Consider the following 17,921-nt stretch of genomic DNA (forward strand, 5'->3'; position numbering starts at 1 on the left):
ACTCTATACATATTATCACATTGTCTTAATAACTTCTACTCCACCTCCGAGCCCTCTATTCCACCTTTCTGTCTCTGTCACTAGTGACCAAAAGAATATCAACTTCACAGGAGAATGGCCCTGAAATATCATCTCCATGTTTGTGGGGATCATGTTACTTATTAAAGGAATGTGAAATTATTTCAGCAACATACTGGTATCTTCCAAAACTTGGGGAAAGTAGGCAAAATTACAAGTAGCACATAAAACTCTTTAAATTTTAGACTAGATACAAACTAGATGAAAACTGTAACAAGTATACAAATGCCAAAAAACAGTTCATCTGACTATTGCTGAAGTGACAATGTGCCAACATACTTAAAAGTATAAAATATGAGGCTTTTTACAGATTCCTTAAAACACAGAGTTCGCATATTATACTTAGTATCTTATTAATAAAGATGAGTTTTTTTTCAGGTACCTTACTCTTCCTAGGTATGCTATGCTGTCTTCTGCAAACAACACATTGTTGCCCTGCCTGTGTCAGTGATTCAAGGTAACCAGAGCCAGTGAGTATGAAACTCAGAATAGTGGTTCAGACACAGTCTCTTCCCAACTAGATACACATGATCAGTGTACACAGAACCACGTGGGGTTCTGGACATCATTTTGCAACCACTATGGGGAATCAGACTCAAAAATCAAAATGAATAGAAGGGAAAAACTTGCCCTTGATAACACTGGACTTGAGGGCCAATTTAGTTTTACTTCTTTGCAGCATAAACCAAGAAATGTCTTTAGCTTTCAGTAATATTCAATAAGAAGTACTGATACACACATTCAGAAATAAACTAATTACATCTATCAAAATATAAATCAAGAAGTACATTATCAAAGCTCATAGTACCCGTCACCAGGCCACCAAGGCTTTCTGACAAATGAGCAAGTGTAGTATTTACCACACCATTTCTGAGTTCTGCCTGCAAGACCTTTTTTATTAATTTTATTTTCTGTCTCTGAACAAAACTAGATTTGAGGATTAGATGCAGTTTTTCTCTTTCATTCTTGGCCCAGATGGCAGGTTGCAAGAACTTAATTTCTTGTCTCTTGGTAAAACATGAGGACTGTTGTCAGCTCAGGATTTCAAGTAATTTAGTCAAGTGACTGTCGACACTGTAGGTTTGGGAATAGTGCTACCTCTTGTTTTGTTTTTAATAATTGTAACATATCTCAATATTCATAGGCTGCCCTTGGAGAAAACCAGCAGGTGTCCCCTGTGTATGACAACATGGGCTTGTTTACAGACCAAGTATCTCTAAGGATGGAGCTTGGAGCAGTTGGGGCTCCTGGGACTGGTGTAATGGAGTGCTGCATACATCAGGGACCATTTGGGGAGCTGTACCATGAGATGCTGCCTTGAGAGGAGTTTGACAATAAGAAAATAATTTAAAAAAAAATAAAATTATGGCATGCCACAGAGGTAGATTTGGATAAAACTGAAATTTAGGTTGTCTGTGGAACCCTAGGGAAAGCTTTTAAAGCTCACAGTCTTATTCATCATAGGGCTAGAGAGAGCGGAAGGATATGATAGGAGACAAAATACTAAGATGGTCTTCAAGCTTTGCTACCTTCTCCTCTACCTCCATACATATTCTATAAAATCCTCAGTATAAGACCTGGGAGGATTTTCTCCCATAACCTGACTATGTTACATGGCACAGCCAATGGTAACAAAGGGACATTACCAACATATACATAATATACTGACCTGAGAGCTTTGAACACTGGGAGTTTTCTCTGGCGGTGGTAGAGGAAGAATTCTGAGTGAGAGCACGAGAAGAGTTCAGTTTGCCACCACAATAGGGAAAACGGAAGGAGCCACATACCAAGGGGAGTGGGTGGAATCTGCCAGCTGAGAGAAGTTCCCTGCTGACAAGCCAGAAAAGGGTCAGGGAGATGGCTCAGCAATAGCTCAGCAGCACAGTCCCTGTCTGGCAAGCATGAGGTCCTGAGTTCTATTTCCAGGGGGAAAAAAAAAAGAAGAAAATAGAAATCTTAGTCCTGAACTACAAACCACTGTATTCTGCCACCAATGAGATTAGAAGTTAATTTTGCTCAGAACCAAAACCAAGCCCCAACAGAGGAAAGAAGAGGATGAGATAAGAATCAAGATGTGTTATAGAAAGCCAGGCATGATGGCACACATCTGTAATTCCAGCACTTGGGAGGTTGAGACAGGAGAACTGTTGTGAATTTGAGGTCAGCCTGAGCTAAGCAGTCCATTCAAGGCCAACCTGAACCAGAGTGACACCACAGCTCAAAAACAAAAGATGTGCTGTGTAACTGTACCACTCCCTATGATGAATTTAATCATTTGGTACCATGTGTTTCACCATAATGTGCTGTCTTAAAATATTTTTGGATGATAACTGGAAATGGAAAGAAATTAGTATTTTTTTATTTTTGAGAAATTTCTATACTGACTGTCATCGTGGTTATACTAGTTTACATTTCCACCAATGATATAAGAGTCTTCTCTCTTCCCCACAACGTCACCAGTATTTGTTACTGGTTGATGTCTTGATGATAGCCATTCTTTCTGGACTAAATTGGAATCTCAGTGTTGTTTTAATTTGTATTTCTCTAATGGCCAGTGATGTTGAACATTTTTTTCAAGTATTTATTGGTCATTTCTACATCTTTTCTGAAGTGTCTATTCTTTTCAATTGCCCATTTTTTGACTGAGTCTTATATTTGGAAATCTACATTTTTCAGTTCTTATATTCTAGATATTGCTCCTCAAAATGAATCAAAGATTTAAATGTTAAAACAGAAATAATCTGCTGAAAGATAAAATAGGTTAAACTCTTAAAGACATGGGCATAGGCAAGGACTTTCTGAATTACTTTTCTAGCCTGATTTTACAAGTAGAAAACCTGGCACAGAGACAGGGACAAAGGTGCCCTGCTTACCCCTAGCTAGGTGCCTCTCACAATGTCCCCAATCTGAGGACCTGTTATGCAGGGTCACCTCTTTTTACTGTTATCCATAAAGCAACAAAAAGGATACCCATTGGATTCCCTTGGTGCTACATTAAGAAAATGTATAAAGATCCAGATGTGGTGGCACACACCTGTAATCCCAGCACTCAGGAAGCTGGGGCAGGAAGATCACTGTGAGCTTGAGGCAAGCCTGGGCTACACAGTGAATTCAAGGTCAGCCTAAACGACAAGCAAGACCCTGTCTGAAAAGAAAAATAAATAAATAAAAATTTTAAAAGAAAAATGATTAGAAAAAAAGAAAATGCCTATGAAATCCATTTTCAAAAATAATCTTTCTCTCATGGAAACAAATACATGAATGAGAGTAAGAAAGCCACTCTCCTTCAAGAATAGAGACATCTGGGCAGCAGAGATAGCTCAGTGGTCTAAGTACCTGCCTCAGCAAGTGGAAGGATGTGGGTTCCATCCCCAGTAACATGCTGCGCCAGCCCTGCCCATAGGCAGGCTGAGTCAGCCATCAAGACTGGGTCTGGTCATGCATGCCTGAAATCCCAGAACTGGGGAGGCTGAAACAGTAGGATTACTATGAGTCTGAGCTGCATAGCGAGACCCTGTACCAAATACATAAAAATTTAGAAAAAAAAAAAAAAAGAATGGAGACATCTCATAATTTTAATCCTTAGGTTACAAAAACTAATAACTTTTGTCCACTTTCCTTTTCTTTACTGTGATGGTTACAACTAACAAACACCTAGACTGTGAGCCTATTAAAAAGAAGTGAAGGGAAACATTATGTGCATATTTTGACCTGTTATCATTTTTCTCCAAATTACTGTTCCAAAAAAATTAAACCAAAAAGAATTCTGGGATGTTGGAAAGCTGACAGGTGTTTGAACCAAGACAATATGAGTAATTCCAGAAGCAAAGATGCTTATCCTTACTTAACTCAAGAGTTCTAAATTTAAATACAGGTCGAGAATTCCTTATTCAAAATGCCTGAGACTAGAAGTGTTTTGGACTTTAGATTTCTTCAAGCTTTTTAGTTTCTGCACATACATAATGAAATACACTGGTGATAGAACTTAAATATAAACATTAAATTCATTTTTATTTTATGTATGTATGTAAAGCCTGAAGTTAACTTTATACAATAGTTTTATAGCAATGCATTCTGACTGCGACTTGATGCATGAAGTCAGGTTTGAAATTTTCCACCTACGGCATCAGGTTGGGTTGAATCCAAGAGCCTTCATGCTACACTACATCTCCAGTTGGTTTTTACATTTTGTTGGGAGTTTTTTTGTTTTGTTTTTGTTTTTGTTGGTTTTTACATTTTGAACAGGGTTTTGCTAAGTCACTATGTTCTTGGGATGGGTTGGACTTTGTAGTCTTCCTGCCTCAGCCGCCTAGAGTGCTGGGGTTGCACATACATGCTACCATACCTGGCTCATGACACTTTTTTTCTTCTTTTTTGTCTTTTTGAGACAGGTCCTCACCCAGCAGTTCATGCTGGTCTTGAGCTCACTTTGCAGCCCAGGCCAGTCTCAAAATTGCAATGATCCTCCTGCCTCAGCCTTCCAAGTTGTAGGTGTGTGCCACCTGCCCAGCTTCGATACTTACTTTTATAATATGTTTTAGTTAGGATGGGAGGAAAAGCACTCACTGGTACTTCAGAACAATATCCTAGGAATGTGGGACTATGTATTAAATACTCCAGGCAACTCTTTTTTTTCTTTTTTTTTTTTTTTTTTTTTTTTCACGTAAGGAAGCATTTATTTGGGGTTTAACATGAGAAATCATACAAATAAAATTTGTATAAACACAAATCCACAGTCGTAACACATAGCAAAGGACAAAGTAAAAACAAAAAAACTAATTGGCAGCTATATACAGTTGGATAGTGTGTCTTGTACACTAGAAAGTCTTTTACAAAATAATCATTAGAGCAACAGAAGGCCAATCTTCAGTGTAGTCCTGGAAGATTTCTTTAGCATCTCCTGTTTCCTCCAATGTCTTCCTCTTTAGTATGGCTGGTAATTGTTTTGGTGATTGCCACCTCCTCGAGATGCCTTGCCCTAAGTGCTCTGTTGACCACTGTGGTCTGCATATCCCTGTCCATATCCATAGTTCCCATAGTTATACCCAGTATAATCATATCCGCCATAGCCACTATAGTTTTGACCACCACCATAGGCACTGTTGTAATTTCCATATCCTTGATCATAATAGTTATTAAATCCTTGGTTCCAGTTTTGGCCCTGACCTCGACCACGACCCCTAGTACCACCTCCTCCACCAGCTGCAGCACCTCTTCCTCCTTTTTGTTGTTGCTGTTGCTGCCGATATACCTCTTTGGGCTGTGCAACTTTGATTTCACACTTTCCAGAACCAATTTGATGGTATCTGCTTTCTAATAGTTTCTTGACTGGTTCTTCATCTGTGTATGTGATGAAACAAAATCCTCTCCTTTCATTTGTTTTTGTATCCATGGGAAGTTCAATATTTTCTATCTCTCCAAAAGCTCCAAAATATTCTTTAATCTGTTCTTCAGAAGTATCTGGGCTCAATCCTCCCACAAACACCTTTTTAGGGGGTTCTTTCCCTTTTAAAGCTTTGGCTCTTTTAGGGTCTATCAATTTGCCATCCAGTTTGTGTTCTTTTAATTCCAAAACCTTATCAACACTAGCAGCATCTTTGAAAAGCACAAATCCAAATCCTCTTGATCTTCCAGTGACTGGGTCTGTTTTAATTGTGCAGTCTACAACTTCCCCAAATCGAGACAAGTACTCAGTCAGATCTTTCTTGCTTGTATCCCAGCTCAAGCCTCCAATAAACATTTTACTGAGGGGGGAGCGTGTGGTACCCGTCATCCTGCTGGTTCTTGCTCGCGTTGATTTTGGACCCCTCGGCGAATTCCTCTATATTGCTGTACTCGTTCATGTCCTCCGTGGTGGCGGAGCCGTCGGCTGCGGCGAGCGGGCGCGCAGTCCGGGCCGCGGGGGTGCTGGCGGCAGCGGAGCGTTGTATGGAGCTAGATTTAAAATGGCGGCGGAAGAGGTCCAGGCAACTCTTAACCCTGTAATCCTCCCATACCTTACCCTCACCCTAACCCTAACCCAAGTGCTAGAATTACTGGCATGTGCCACCATATAGACCTACTTTTAACTTTGCAGTGTAGCCTTCCCCGACTTGTGTCACTTGCTGACTGTTCCAACTGCCCTGAAGGCTTGCTGTATTACACAGCAGTTCCCCCATAGCTGCTGTCTGCATTGGCCTTCAAGTCAACCTCTCACACAGTCCCAAAGCCAAAAGTTTGGTTAAAATCTAAGTTATTTTACAAGTTGCTTATATGTTAACTCTAAGAACTACATTTGAAAAACTGTAAATCAGACAAGCCTTCAAAAAAGACATTGGATTATCTACCAATATTTTTTAAACATAGAAATATTTTTATTAAAACACATCTATCTCTTGGCTTAATGTATATACATGTATCACTCAACAAGAAGACATTCGGAGAAATACTTCACGGGGGGCTCTCAACACTATGCCAACACCACAGAGGGTGCTTATACAAACATAAATGCTATAGCTTACCACTTATCTAGGCCGGGTGGTAAAACCTATTGCTCCTGAGCTACAAACCTGTAATACTATATTACAACCCTAAACATTGTAGGCCATTGTGATACAATGGTAACCATTTGTGTATCTGAATATATAGTGCTCTTAGTTACACTAGGCAGTAAGAACTTTTCAGCCCCGCTGTAATTTTATAGAGCTATAGATTTATATGCCATCATTGTTACAGAAGCATGGTTGTACAGCACAAGTGTCATATTACTTTTTCCCTTCTTCCTGAGACTCAGCCTTCAATTTCATCTAAAATCTCTTAATTTGCCTCTGCTCCTCAATACTGGCATTTACTCCTAGAAGGACTTAAGGACTTTTTCCTTGATCATATACTACATATAACTTATTTTAACAACACCCTGAAAAAAGTGGAGTCTCCTAGGATTGAGAAAGGTAACATGTTTTTGAGGGAAGGACATTCTGGGTAGACGGTCTTCAATTTGTCACATAGAAGTAAAGAGACTTGTGGGATGATTCAATGACACTGCGTCTCAAGAAAGCAACACCGCGTGGAACAACAGATGTGGAATTGGTAAGTGTTGCATTTCAGTTCAGCCATTAACTTCTGTGTCTTAGCTTTTCATCTTTGAAATGGTGGTGATAACAGAGGGGGCAGCTGTAAATGGAAGGGAGACAACGTATGCAGAGTAAATGGAAGCAGTGAGCACTCTGCAGACAACCCTCTAACTCAGGCTCAATACAGAGATGACCATCTGGATCAAAGTTTTATGATTCTGTGATTCTTAACAACTCATACTTGTAATGGACCCTCTAGATTAGAAAATGCAGTGACCTTTGTTTTTCCTGTGAATCATTGCATCATAAACATGTGTGATTACTCCAAAATCCCTATTCATAAACTGGTGTCTTTCAAATTAAGGCAGATGCCACTGCAAGCTCCACTTACCTGGATCAGTGTTTCCTCAGGTGTGTGCTAGAGAGAACTCAACATATTCATGAATGTTATATCATGTGGCAGGAAAATGACCAAATAAATGTGGAGACTATGGGGTAAGCACAGTTAAACAGATTCTTTTGATTTTGAAAACCTCACAGTTTTTAATGTTGAAACACCTGTCAGGAACCTCCAAAGAGGGAATCTATCCAAAATTCGCAAAGCTGATTTAAGCGTGCTGCCCTCAGGAACACGTGTCCTTATGAATACTCACCAAGAGATGCTGCTCCCAGCACATCCATTCATGGGCCACACTGGTATTAAGGACCAATCTGTGTTAGTCCTAAAGTCAACCACATAAATAGTGGTTGACCCAGAAAACACCATAGAAGCCAGATTCCTTAAGATAGACACCCCCAGACCTTTTGGACTCCCCAAGCCAAAATCTCCAAAGTCGGTCATTCTCATCTGGTATCTTTTAAAAGTTCTGTGAAAGAGGCTGACTCCCACTCAGTGATAGGGACAACTATTGTAAAACCTTCCTGTGAATCCTAAAAACACCATTCATTCTGGGTTTAGGCACATAATTTGCCATAAATGTTTCTACTTAATAATAAAATGGAGCCATACCCCCTCCTCCCTGAAGTCCCCCCACACTTCCTGGTCCACAAGTGGCCAGAAAGTCCCCCCACACTTCCTGGTCCACAAGTGGTCTTAAACAACAAGAGGGTCTCCATCAGTTCTGACCTGGAGGTTGAATAGGCCCAGTATCTAGCACAATTCTTAGCACTCATTCAACACTCGAAGTAAGTTTTGTGAATGCAGAGTATTTTCAACTTAGTAGGAAGTTGCAAATAATTCTATATTTGCCTTATATATTGGAATTCTGACAAAAACTGTGCTATAATTAGCAACATAATCTCTATACTTCTCATTATATCCTTCTACAATACTAAAAGAGTATTGTCTAAAATTTAGCAATGCACTGACAAAGGATCTACAATCTGAGGTACAGGATCTCAGGATAAATCCTGAGGGGATTTGGCTGACCTTATCAGATCCAAAAGCAACAACTCTTGTTGCATACGTCCTGCTTTACCTTGGTCTTAACCATCCAGCAGAAAAGTATAAGAAGTAAAGCCATGGTGCGATGTTGAGCTGTAGGGGACTCAGGTCAACAATTTCTGACACTGCCAGTCAAGTGGAAGACCCAATACTATTATGGACTACTAGACTGTTTTAGAATACTTTGCTGAGTTAACACACCGATAATATTCAAATAACGGAACTAAACAAAAAAGGGGATACAGATGAATGTTCATTTTGTATCTGTGTATTCAAAATGGTTAGGATAGATACATAGTTACATTCTCTTAATGAAAAGAGAAATTTGTTCTAATAGTTTTTGTAAATAGTATAACATGTCTGCATCTTGTACAGCAAATAATCACTAGGAAGGGAGTATGCAATGTGTTAATTATTTAAACTGTCATACCAGTTTGATTTGAAACTGTCTCATTGCTATATGTCTCTCAATAAAATTATGGCAAAAAATAAAATAAATAAATAATAAATAAAATCTAGCAATGATTGCACAGTGCTTAATGACTGTATTCAGTAGTCTTTGAAATGTATTAAAATACCAATTGCATTATTTTCCTATTGTTGTTGAAGTAAATTACCACAAAATAAGTTAACAATGCATAAATTTGTTCCCTTGGAACTGTGGGGGTAAGGACTCAAAAATCAAGCATCAGAACTGTTTCTCCAGGAGGCTTCGAGGACAGTTTATTTCTTTACTTTTTCAGCTTCTAGAAGGGCCTGCTTTCTTTGGCTTGCAGCCCCTTCTTACATCATTCTTACTTCGTGTTTCTCTCACCCTATCTCCTACTATTAACTATGATCTTCCTACTCCCTCTTATAAAAACCTTTGTGATCACATTGTCCATGCATAATTCAAGATAATCTGCCCATCACAAAATTGTTAGTTATATCTGCAAAGTCTCCTTTACTATGTTAGATGACATAGGCCTGAATCTTAAGGATTAGGATGTGGACGTCTTTGGGGGACCACTGTTTAGTCTTTCAAATCAATGATTTCTCAATTCATCTAAAATGTATATTAACATATTGGTAGTTAAAATGTGCAGCGCACACCACGATGGTATCAGGGATCATAAGAATGATCAGACCAACTCCCTAGTCTTAAGACATTTATTATCTAATAGGTAAGTAAGATAAATTCTTAAATAAATTTCAATTCAAAGATTTGTACAGACAAATACCAGAAGGGACAGAACAATATGGTTCTCAGAGCCAAACACAGGAAATTAAGTAGGACACTAAATTCAGAAAGTGCCAAAAGTTAAGGTTGTCATAGCAACATGAACTCAGCAACAGAGCAAAACCTGTTCATCAAAAGTATACACTTAACAGCCTTGCACAATTATGAACTGCTGAAAAAGCAGCCTTCATTCAATCATCCAGAACCCTTTACAGTTATGGATTAGCTCTCATTCTATAGCTGTAAGACAAAAAATCGTTTGACTAGCCACATTCAGATTCATTAAATATTTAGATGTCATCTAGTATGTGTGACATGTGTAAGACATGAAGCTAAATTCTAAGAGGGATGCAAAGATGGATAAGACATCATTTCTGGCCCCCAGGGAATTTTGCAACCAGGGCTAAGGACACCCAAGAATGCAAGAGGCAGTAGGAAAAGTCAGCTGAACAGAAACGATGCAAAGGGAAACATAGAGGTGAGAGGGCTCAGACCTTTGGGGGAGATGAATGGGCAGCATTTGAAATGGGAAACAAAGCTAAATGGGACAATGTTCAAGAAAGTAGTATGGTAGGCATCCACTAGTCAACGCTCAAAAGCTGCTGTAAGAGCAGCTTGTTTGGCTAGAATAAAAGATACAGGAAAAATGTCAAAGTGTTTTGAAATATCTGAGTCCTACTTATCATACACATCCAGGGCCTGGGATCATAGGTGGCAAAGTACTGAGCAGTTAACAGTAATTTCAATGTGGCTATTATACACAAGGTGACCTAATTTCTCTGTTGTAAAATCTTACTTTTAGAAAATCTCTTATTTGATTTTCTAAAGCTTTTCATGCTGTGTCATGGCCACTTGCTTTGGCATATGATGTTTCCTTATCTTTGAAATGTGAAAGCTATTGCATAAGCTTTCAATAAGGTGATTGAAAACCAAAGGTAAATTTGTCAGTGATACAAAAGAAAGTAGAAGGAAGTGACTTAAATGTATCTGTGTCTACAAAGACAAGCTATTTTTACATTGATTATTGTACTACCCTGTATTGGAATTACTTGTTTAAATGTCTCTCTCCCCAATTAAATTGTGTGTATCTTATGAGCAACATCCCTTTCTTGCTCAGTTTTGTATTCTTGGAATATAGCTCAGCAATGAACAGATAACAGAACTTAAGTAATTTTGTTCAATAAGAAATAAATGAATTTAGGAGCAATTGCTAAAAGCAAGGAAATCTTGCCCCCAGGGAATTTTGCAACCAGGGCTAAGGACACCCAAGAATGCAAGAGGCAGTAGGAAAAGTCAGCTGAACAGAAACGATGCAAAGGGAAACATAGAGGTGAGAGGGCTCAGACCTTTGGGGGAGATGAATGGGCAGCATTTGAAATGGGAAACAAAGCTAAATGGGACAATGTTCAAGAAAGTAGTATGGTAGGCATCCACTAGTCAACGCTCAAAAGCTGCTGTAAGAGCAGCTTGTTTGGCTAGAATAAAAGATACAGGAAAAATGTCAAAGTGTTTTGAAATATCTGAGTCCTACTTATCATACACATCCAGGGCCTGGGATCATCAATCTTGCCCTGTAAGAAAGTATAGCCTTTTCTTTAGCAGGGTGGTATCGACTGTGGTATCCAACTAATGCAATCACTTGGTAGGTTTTATTCATCACTTAGTCAGTAATAAGATATGAAATTCATGGTGGTTCCTTCCTCATCTGACTTTATACTTACATCTGCTCTTGTCCTGTTAGGCCAAAGCTCATTCAAAGCATCTGTGAAAATCAATCTACAATCCTGCTGCCATCTTCAGAAGACTTGACAAGACAATGTTCCAGCTCCTTGCCAAATATGTTTTAATGCACTTGTGGTCCACAGACCTCCACATAAGAGTTCTACATAACCTGCAGAGATGTCACTGGTTTTGGCAAACTTCAACCTCACTTATATGTTTCTTTTCTCTTCTGGTCAAAGGGCACCATAATGACTATTGCTTCAAATTATGGTAAAAGAAAATCATTCGTTCCTGGGCTATTGTTCCACTTAACCTTAGCAAATTCTTCAACTTCCTTTTACACTGGATTTTCACCCTCTGAGCTTATGTATTCCAACTAGAGCTTTTTCTCCAAAATTTATCCTCTTAAATGTCTCTCAAGAGACCTATTACTACTCTTAATGGCAGGCCTTCCTTGGTTTTAGTTTACACATATTGACAAGATTATCAGAACGTTTTCAAAACTACAAACCATAAATGAATTGAATAGTTCTGAATTCATCTTCTAATACATAGTCACAGTGCTAAATTGTTGCAGAATGCTGCCAATGTTTACTATAACAAATATTTCATAAATACTCCTTCCCTTCCATAACTCACTGTAGCTTTGTTGAGCTGGAGCTTTTGGGGTGGGGCTATTTGTTTGTTTTTGGGTACCAGGTATTGAACTCAGGACCCTGCACTTGCTAGGAAGGCACTAGTGCCACTGAGCCATCTCCCCAGCCCTTTGTTGAGTTTTTGTATTTTTCCCATACTCTTTGTCTATTAGACTATTCTTTTTACTGCTAATGAGAATAATCTTCCTCTGCCTCCTTTAAATGTAGCTGTTTCAATAAAACTTTGAAAAAAATAAAAAACAAATTAATTAATTAATTTAAAAAAAATAAAAATAAAAATAAATGTAGCTGTTTCACTCTTTAAACCATAATAGAGAATGGGAAGATAGCTCAGCAATCTAAGCACCTGCCTGGCAAGTGCAAGGACCCAGGTTTGACCCAGTACCACGTGCCGTGCTGGCCCCAGAACCCTGGGCATGCTGTACCAGCCACCAAAACTGAGCATAGCAGTGCATGCCTGTAATCCCAGTACTGGGGAAGCTGAGACAGGAGGATCACTATGAGTCTGAACTGCACAGCAAGACCCTGAACCAAATAAATAAATACATACATACATAATTTTTACAAATTTAAAGAAATAAACCATAATGGAACCCCACAGCCCTTTTGTTTGTACCAGAAGGCTCCATGTGATGAGCTTTATTGATAAATCTAGAATGACCTGAATTCTGAAGCCACCTTCCACGTGCCAGTCTTCCTTTCCTCAACAATTCCATCCCACTCTGCTTTTATCAATTTCTTCTGCTGCCTCTTCATTCAATTAAATTACAGAGATTCTTTTAGAGCCCAGCATGGTAATACATGTCTGCAGTCCCAGCTACTGGAGAGACTGATGCAGGAGGATCAACCGAGCCCAGGAATTCAAAGGAACTCAGCCTGGGCAACTTAGCTGAGATACATTTCTATAACAGAAAAGAGAAATTCTCTCATTCCTAGGAGACCTAACACTTAAATCCTGTATCCTAAGGAAATACTGTCAGCACAGCCTTCAAAATCCATGCAGTCTCTCCAACCTTACTCCCTACCACCACATCACCTAGTTCTAAGATCCCAGCCGTTGCTGCTGCCAGGCCCTGTGCCAAGCCCCCACCTGTGAGCAACACAATTCCCATGAGCCTTTCAAAAATCCAACCACTTTTACTACTCAGCTGAAAATCCTAAACGGCTCCCCCGAGTCACTCATCGAGGCAGCGAAGTCCTCTCTGGCGTAGAAGGACCCTCAGGCTCCATCCAGCCTTCCCTCTCTCTCAGGCACCCCACTGCATGGCCTGGCCTCCTTGCTCCAAAGTCCTCCGGCTCATCGGAGGCGAGGCTACCTACCGCAGCTGGCCAGAAGTGCTGTTCATCCCTTTCCCCAGCTTTGTTTACTCCTTGCCACTGACCACCTCCTCACATACTCAGATTAGTGACTTCTTAACTGTCTCTTTCCAAAAAGAAGAAAGGAGAGTGGGGGAGAAAAGGCAAGAATTTGTCTATCCTGTTCATACAACAGCAACAGGGCAGGGCCCAGCACACAGGGGCAAGCTTGGTGAATAAATGAACTCAAAGTAGCAATTCACTAAAAGTTTTCTATTTTGTCCTTCTCGTTATTAAACGGCATAAAGATACAGAATATGCAAAATACAGCTGCTACGGTGCGGGAACGCACACTTAACTTTTCTATGTGAGATGGAGATGTGCTATTTTATTTGTAAAGCCATCAACAGTGCTCTGGGTGCCTTCAGAACCTTCTGCGGGGCCCCTGAGACCCCAGACAGCAAGCCAGAGGCCCAGCGTGTGCGAGTAAACGTTGCGAAAACCTGTAAGAAAAGAAGATGCTGCGCCTAAAATAAGGAGAAAATGGCTGCCTCGTGTACTAAGAAAAAGTCGTTTCTACTGTTCGACTTCAAAATTTTAGGACTCTATGGAGTCAAAGTCTTTTGCCCCGTGGCACAATCTCAGAGAGATCAAAAGCAAAAGCAGAACAAAAGCCAGACACTCGGCCTTACAAGACCACTGGGGTGCATGATTTGATAACCAGTAGAGCAAATAACTCTGGGGTTCCAAAGTTCTGAATTTGAATTGTTAACACCTCCCTGTCTTGGATCTGAATGTCTACCGTTTGCAGAACACTCTCCTCGCCCTCCTAAGAGAGCAGGGAGTCGGAGTCCTCGGCTAGCAACGCAGCGGGAGCAGGGCTCGTGGGCAGCGCCAGCCCCTGCGGGAAGAGCAGAAGCCGGGCCGCTCGGCTCGTCCGGGGAGCAGCCGGTCCGCATCCGGCCCCGGCACCGCGGAGGGACCGCAGCGCTGCGGCGGGCAACTTGCCGCGGTGCCCGGCGGCGCAGCGCAGAGCCACCCCCGGGGCTGCCGACCCCCGCCCTGGAGCCGGCGTCTGGGGCCAGCGCGGCGCGGGCAGCGCCCGGGAGAGGGGCGGCCGGGGCTGCAGCGCGGGGCTCGGGCCGAGGAAAGCGCGGGGCGCTAAGGTCACCGAAGGCTTTAAAAGAGGAAAGGAGAGGTGTAGTGTTGACCCGTGCGGGGGTCTGAGGTTTGAGCTTTGCCCATACTGGCTGCAACGTAAACACAGGATTTGATTACTAATTTTAATGGTGGTGTTCTAGTTTTGGAAATGGCACTTGGTCAAAAGTTTAGATTTCAATTACTGAAAGTAAACATTCAAAGTTGTTTTGTAAAGCGTTGTTAATATGGCAACAAAAAGCATGGAAAACACCATTCATCAACAGTGTTAGCTTAGTACATTAGGTCACAATCGTGCAATGGAACAATCTGTAGCTTGGAATAATCAAACATGGGTCAAGGGCCATTGTAGAGTACTTTAAAATGCAAGTTACGAAGCAGTTTCAGTGTGGTGTGGTCTCATTGTGTTTTTTTTTTGTTTGTTTGTTTGTTTGTTTGTTTTTCATTGTGTTTTTAAAAAATTGTAATTTTTAAGAAGTATATTTACAAACGAAGCTGGGGGATAACGGGAGAGTTCACTTCCTAATACATTTCTGTATGATTTGAAGGTTGCAACAAGCTTCTCAAACTATTTAATAGGGGGAAAAAAGTGAGTATCGTATAACTAAGTTCTCCAAGCTTCAGGCACAATGGAATACAAAATAATAAATGCTAATTAATGTAATATTAATGGCATTTGCAGAATATACTTATAATGTTCCTTTTATCGCTTGGTAAAAAAACACATGACCCTAAAATTAGAAAAATGAGGTCATTTACAGGAGAATAATCTATTTTCTTCTGAGTAAGCCACCTACAACGAATTACTGTTAACTTATAAGCCCCACTCTAACAAATAACTGAAAATGTAGCCCACAGTGTTGAATATAATACAAATACAGGTGAAAACCGCAAACGTTATAGAAATCGCCTGTTCCCCACGGAGCCGCTTCTACTCTCTCTCTCTCTACCTACTGGCTCACCTAAATTCAGGCCTCAGTCTCTCAAAACCAGTTCTTTTTCCCTGTCTTGTTTTTTCCTTAGGACATCGGCAGCAGGTTATGAATCACTACAGAAAAACAGTGAGATTCTAAAGTGCATCGTTCCCAGGTTTTCTAAGATTATTTATGAGAACACTCAGGGAGACAGAACCAGCATTCGCCAGCACCAGCACCCTGCACATTTACACCTGATTCTCATTGCAAAGCCTACTCCGGAAAAACAAACTTAAAAGTAATAAAGAAAATAAAACCTTCATTCTATCTCTCATAAAAGACTTGAGAAGCCACTTGAAATTTCTAACTGGATACTCTATGTTTAGAAAGGATCAAATGAGAAGGGTAGTCTACTCTTTTTTTTTGGTTAAAATACACTCGCAACAATCGCTCTAGATGATAAATTTAAATAAACATTTCTCTGCTGCCATCTTGTGGATTATTTGGGTAATGTAGTCAAAACTCGGGAGCTGGCAAGAAGAGTACTGTATGTACCTATCGTCCTTTTCAATAAAATTAGATCAGATATGAAAGGTTATTTCACATCACTTCTTTGACATAAAAAATGTACATTACATACTTTCAACAGGTTAAGTTTCTTCCTAAGAACGGGTTTCAAGTTTTTAACTTGTAAATGTTAACCTTGATAGAAAAAAAAGAATGTCTTAGCTCCTGCATAGTCAATAATTATTGTAAAATACATAACAAATATCTATATGCAATGATCACTTAAATTTGTAGATTTGTATTTATTTATTTGGTACAGGCTCTCAGTATGCAGCTTAGACTCGCAGTGATTCTCCTATCTCAGCCTCCCCAGCGCTGGGATTACAAACTTGCACTACCATGCCTAGTTTCAGTGCCCAGCACAGCACGACCATAATTCCAGGGCCAGCACAGCATGCCATAACACGGATCAAACCCGGGTCCTTGCACTTGTCAAACAGCTGCTTAGACCACAGAGATATCTCCCCAGCCTGCAATGATCATTTTAAAACTAGGTTTTAAATATGCACTGTTGAGCTTATATCCATGTCAAAACTGCTCCCCTCCACGCAGGCTGGGAACAGAGAAAGATATCCAAGCTATAAGCCCAGGAAGGGGAGAGGGGGAGAAATGGCCATTGCTGTCAGTCATGATGTATGAGAATTAAAGAAAATCCTGGAAAAAAATCCTCTTATCTATCCCATCCCTTCCTTCTGCAGTAAACCTGAAATAAATTTTCCCACTGAGGAAGAAATTGAAAGCATGTTCTAGAGAAGGGGTACCCAACCCCCAGAAAGCAGAGTGGCCCTGGTCCTGCCAAGAACTGGACCAGCCAGTGGAGGTAAGCGGCTGTTAAGCAAGCAAAACTTCATCTGTATTTAAAGTGACTCCTCACAGCCTAAACACCGCCTCCTGTTGGATCAGTAGTGCCATTAGATTCTCACAGGTGCAGGAACAATATATGAACTGCAAATGTGACAGATTTAGTTTTCATTCTGTTTATGAGAGTCTAATGCCTGATGATCTGAGGTGGAGCTGAGGCATTGATGTTAGTACTGAGGAAAGATTATAAATACAGATTAATATTAACAGAGAGGTTTGGCTACAATAGTAGTCATCATAAATCAGTTGTTTATAGATACATATCAAAACTTCAACAGTGAGTGGCAAGTGACTCAGTGCATCAAGTAGCAGGCATTAAGTCAGAATCCATCACTTATTTTATTCTGCACTTGGCCTGCCCAGTTTTATTTACCACTTCTGTCCACGCTTCTTTCCCATTATGCACCCACCTAAATATGCTGATGCATGCATGATAGTTTCATCATGCTAGTGACGCTAGTGCCTCATGTCTAGTTGTAGGGAAGTAAATTCAAGGGTACTACAAATTATGTATTATGGTGAGTTGCATAATTATTTAATGACACACAATATAATAATGAATGAAATAAAGAATACAATAACTGTAATGCACTAAAGCCAGGAAGTTTGAAGTTTATTTTTCAGAATCCCATGAAGAAGATCTGAGACTTGTGTTTCCACACTCACTGTATTTCTGCACTACATCTCAGTACTTTTTGCTACTCAGGCATAACATATGCTATAAATTAGCTTTCCAAAAAGGTGAAAAATCCGGATACTGCCATGTGTTCTAGGTTAGATATTTATTTACACCTAGTTGTAATTTAGATAGTTCACTGGGAAAAGATACTGGCCTGATGGAGCATGACTTCTGAGTTGGATCTTGGCATAAGATTTTACCTCTCCATTAGCTTCTTTAACACCTAGGATGGGAACTCTCGTGTAGAATATCAGTAGGCCTGCAGGAGGGGCTGA

At 40.2% G+C, this 17,921-nt stretch overlaps 1 pseudogene; it reads right to left on the reverse strand.

Annotated features, from left to right (window-relative positions):
• Positions 1-4,879: 4,879 nt before the first annotated feature.
• LOC101574941 lies at positions 4,880-7,971 on the reverse strand (annotated as a pseudogene).
• Between the last annotated feature and the right edge of the window lie 9,950 nt (positions 7,972-17,921).

Source organism: Octodon degus, unplaced genomic scaffold, assembly GCF_000260255.1.
Source record: "Octodon degus isolate 3935 unplaced genomic scaffold, OctDeg1.0 scaffold00091, whole genome shotgun sequence".
Lineage (NCBI taxonomy): Eukaryota > Metazoa > Chordata > Mammalia > Rodentia > Octodontidae > Octodon > Octodon degus.